This window comes from Manis javanica, chromosome X, assembly GCF_040802235.1.
Source record: "Manis javanica isolate MJ-LG chromosome X, MJ_LKY, whole genome shotgun sequence".
NCBI classification, from domain to species: Eukaryota; Metazoa; Chordata; class Mammalia; order Pholidota; family Manidae; genus Manis; species Manis javanica.
In genome coordinates this window covers 76,736,875-76,742,041 of record NC_133174.1, presented here as the reverse complement: position 1 = coordinate 76,742,041, position 5,167 = coordinate 76,736,875, and the positions used below count along the sequence as shown (strand labels likewise).

Below are 5,167 nucleotides of genomic sequence, written 5' to 3'. Positions count from 1 at the left end.
AACTACTAACTTCTACAACGTTTGTTTTTCCTTTTTTTTGAAGTATCATTGATATTCAATCTTATGATGGTTTCACATAACAACACTTTTCTATTTATCTTACCCCTGGATGAGCTATTGAAACCTGAACTTCATATTTTTTCTTTGCCTCTGTCAAAGAATTAGTTCAGACTCTTCTCTTTCTTCCATTGTACCACTGCTTTAGCTTCCTAATTGATTGTCACACCCCTATTTCCTTTCACACTTTGTATGTATCTGATAAGAGTCATTCCTCTGTCTGAAACCCTTTACTGGATTCCTAATGCTTATAGTACAAAGTCTGAATTCCTTAATATGGTTTGCAATTTCTTCTGTGACCTGAATTTAGCATGTGTTTTTAGAGTCATCATTCTCACTTCAATTGCTTCCCCCAAAATACATGCATGTTTGGCACAGAGGACTACCTCAGGTTCCATTATAATGGTATATTTTCGTCTTGCAGATTTTTTCTCCCTAGTGATTCTCCTTTACATGTTCTTCTCCAGTATCTATCTAGAAGTCTTTTAGGATTTAACTCAAATACCACCTTCTTTATTAAGCCTCCTTTAACTCCCTCAGCCTAAATTAAAAGCTCCCTTATCTATGTAATCATAACACTTTTAAACATTTTTCAATTATGATTTTTATCAGAACATACTATGATGGTCTCTTAATGAGTCTATTTCCCCAATAGAATGTGATTCCAAGAGGCCTTCTTTGCATCTTTAGCACTAGGTTCTCAATGAAGTGGTTTTCTTTGAATTAGTGAATGTAACAATGAGCACTGAACCACTAGAAGTTTACTGATTTCAAACTATGGATGTTATTATATCTCCTCTCTTCATGGAATTGAAGAAACTTATGTCACCTACTGATATACTATACTTATATATATACTTATATATGTATATACTTATATATACATACTTATATATATACTATATATATATACTTTTATATAGTATAGATGATAGATATGTGATTTTATATCGATTGGAAAGTATAGTATCTTTTTGGGTTGTTCTGTAGTGATTTTGAGTCCTAAACAATTGAAAGCTCTCATTTTTATTTATTTCCTGTTTAAGTATACTCTTAGTCTTCTTTTTCTCGGCAGTTATAGAACAATGATTGGAAGTGAAACTCTGCATTTCATTATAACTTACTTTCAAGACTTCTCAGAGGCCTAAATAAATAGATGGGCAATACTTTTCAACAGACTTAAAATCCAAAGGTCAGTTTCAGTAATTTGAGTAATACAGAATATATTGGCTAAGCAAATTTGCAGTACAAACATGAAATAAGAAAGAATAAAAATTAATGCAATAAAGTATATTAAAGACTTTTCTTAAAGTTTTCTGTTTTGAAAGGTAATATATCTGTGAAATTCTCTGTGATGTTCTTTAAGGGATACCTAACAAGTTCATTTACTCAAGAAACATTTACTGAACAAGTATTAAGTTTAAGACACTATGTTAAAGTCATGGCAGAATATAATTATTAATCAGACATAGGCCTTGTTTTTATTATGTTTATGATCTAGTTAAAAAACTAACCTATAAACAACAAACAAGACAAAATGGAATGAATGCTACAATAATATCACAAAATGTACCATGGAAATTTTGGAGAAGAAGGACTTTCCTCTATTCTTCAAGGTTCTTGTAGCTGGTCTAAGAATCAAATTGACATTACACAGATTAACAGGATAAAAAAACAAAGTTTAATTGTCAGGCAGCTGCATTTGGGGATGTTCCTCTCTGTTTGCTAGGTGAAACCTCAAACTAGATGGGGGGAGGTTTTTTGACTCTGAATGAGAAAGAATTCTCAAATAGGTCAGACAAGTATAGATAAGGAAGGAATTCATTAAAGCAAGAGTAGTAGTGAATGGAAGGAACCTTGCAAGCAGCAGAGAGCAAGGAAGAACAGAGGGAGGAAAAGGAAGCTCATTGAACTCCTGATCAGCATTGGGCAAATCCCTTGCCAGCTCCTAAAGGTAGGGTCACCTTGTGTCCAGTGTCTGCTTGAATCTGTATGGCATGGGAACTAAGCCCTACCACCCTAGGATTTGGGGGAGCCACAGAGGACTGGATGTAGTGAGATTATGTTCTGAGAATGTCCCAAAGGCAAAGAAAGGAGATTTTCAGGCAGGTCACTAAAGAGCATGATTGTACAATTGCATTCCTGTCTGGGTCACCCAGTCAATGGGAGCTTGCAAACCCAAATCACAGATCTCAGTAGCCCCTTCCTATTTTCCTGAAGTAGGAGAGAGAGGGTGAAGTCTTGTGCTTAATGATATAAAATTGGATGAAATAGTGAAGTAACAAAGATACCACTGGAAGAGCGCAGGCACAAAATGCAGTAAGTTGAACACTGAGAAGTCTTTATTTAAGGCAAAAAGTACACACTTGAATAAAGGGGTGTGCTGGCAACCTCAGAGAGGAGGACCACTAATAGGCTTAGGATTCTGTCTTTTAAGGCGTTCAAGAATGGGCAAAGCATCAGGGGTCATAGCCTTGACATGTGGTCTTAGGATGTCTTTCTCTAGTGAGAGAGACATTATGTTACCATCCAGAGTTGGGCCCCTAGATAATTCTGTAAAATAAACTTAACACAAGGAATTTTTTATCTTGTTCTTCCTCAAGATAGTGGTTACCCTCAAGCACTGGGAGCATATAATTTAGGACTACTTGCTATGCCTTACAATAGGTTGTTGGCTAGTTACCAAAGAATATGTTAGGAATCTTACCTCCTTAAGATGGAGTCACTCCTGTTCTTACTATACTGTCTATATCTTGGTATTTTTCATCATAGGCAGGAAAAGTTAATCACAATGCTTGTTCCATGTCCCTGCCCTACCTCATAATTTCATACATATGGGGAAACCATTGACATGAGGTTCCAAAGACATCAGGGACAGTGTGATATGTATGTCATCCTGAATTAAGAAGTGTGGTAGGGGAAGAAGGCAATATAAAGCATATGAAAAAGTAAATATTTAATAAACAAATGCCTAACGGGCCACACAGAAACTATGGGACACAGAGAATTTTAACAGACTTAGCCACAATCTTCTCTTTCTCCCAAACCTAGTTCACCTTATAATGTAGTTATCTAAGATAGTAGTTCTCCTCCTGGAGCTATTTATCCTCCATCTCAATTATTTTTATGCAGTTGGCATGGTGGGGTTGGGGGGGGGGCATTGAAGTTTCTTTCTTTGTCTTTTGGACCTTGACTGCTTTTCAGCTTGAAATTATCTGCATGTCAATGTGGCACATCTTAGAAATATTCACTCTGGGCACCTACAGAACAGAGAGGAAGTAATTATTAATTTTGGTTACAGAATAACCAGGAAAGTACAGATGAATAATGGAAAATGGACTGAATTTCAATATTGAGAAGAAAGGCTAGACAGTCTATGCAGGTAGATATAATAGTTATTCTAAAAATGAAAAGTAGTTATGGGAAGTGGTAAAGCATAATATTTTAGACCAAGTCTCCAGGCCTAGAATTTGAGTTTAAGTCCCAGTACCACACTATCTTTTCTTTGCAGGTGAAACAACTTTATTGAATAGTTGTATTTAAAAACACAAAGACATTATGTTCTTCACAGAAAAACATTAATACAGATTCCTATGCTTTCTAGAAAATGATTATATACACCTCAATGACAAAAACAGCTTATTACATGACTTAAATGAGGTTGTTTGGAATAAATTTTCATCTGGACTACTTCCTAAAAATACCATTCCTCCACTTTGCATTTTTTTGTTCCAAAACATAGATTTTTATTATTAGAATGCATTCTGGCATTCTTAGTTATTTGAGAATATACTTTGATGGCTTTGTCACTTAATATACCATTAATTCATCAGCCTTTTCTGCAGTTTCATCAGCAATTTGAACAGGAAGTGCCATTCTCTGTGGTATTTAAGACTTTCTATGAATGGGGGACACTTTATCATCAGCATAGAACATAAGCTTACATTGGGATTACCAACAATCCCAATGGAAACATTCTTTGTTGTTAGGTTCTGCTTTGCATTAAGTGTCTGTCTTATGGCACACAGAATGTGTTTAACCAGTTCACTCAAACTTCACTCCATAAACTCAGGTATATATCTCTCCAAGTAAGTACAGGTTGACTGAGAATGAACATAGCTCTGCAATCAAAATAGCAGATGGACAGATTTGGAACATGTGAGGGCACATATCATCATAACCACAAATAACCATTTTGTTCTATTAGTATCTGGGTTTTGCTTCTAATTAGAGATACAAGATATAACACAGGAAGAAGTCTGTCAATTACAAATCAGGAATCAAGACTCCTGGTTCATAAAATTAGCATCAGAACTAAGCCCCACAACTGAGATACCCATATGATTGTTAACATGGAAACTTTTTTTCTGATGAGCTGCATGTCTGTGTTCTGTTCAGTGAAATCAAAACTGCACAGGTTTTCTATTTCAGACCAACTGGCAGAACCTTATTTGGCGCTTCCATGCATATTCACATTGATGAATCCTGCCCTGTGGGTTCCAAAGAGTGACATCACTTTCATACCAGTTGTGAAACATGGTTCTTGTGGGCCTGGCTGTAGCCTCCTACAAAGCTGTGGATCAAGGAGTCCCAGTCTCACACTATTTGCTATGTTCCCTTGAGCAACTCTCTTAATCTTTTCAGGTGTTAGTTTCCTTATCTGTAAAAGAGGGATGATAATAACATGAACTTCATAGATGTGCTGCACTGCTAATTTAGTTAATATATGTGACATATTGACAGCTGCACTTGATATATACTAGTCCTATATAAAGATTTACAAACATTGTGTCACCATCATCATCATCATTATCATCATTGTTGGGACCTTTTGCCTCTTTTAGGCCTGTGACAGCCGCAGACTGGAGTTTTCCATCCTCCCTCGTTACTTCCACCTTCATGGCCTAACTAGCTTCCTGCGCGTGTGCTCTTGGCCCTAACTCCGCCTCCCCACCTAACCCGAAACCTGCCTAAAGACCCTAGTGACAGATGAGATAATCAACTCCCATTGGTTTCTGCTACTTCCTTATCTTCCCCTATATAACTACACCTCTGATGGAATAAAGCTGAGTTTTGCTGCGCCCTTGAGGCTGACACATCTCCCGGCTTG

At 36.6% G+C, this 5,167-nt stretch overlaps 1 pseudogene; it reads right to left on the bottom strand.

Moving 5' to 3' along the window:
- Positions 1-3,867: 3,867 nt before the first annotated feature.
- LOC108391816 (proteasome subunit alpha type-1 pseudogene) lies at positions 3,868-4,595 on the bottom strand (annotated as a pseudogene).
- Positions 4,596-5,167: the final 572 nt, after the last annotated feature.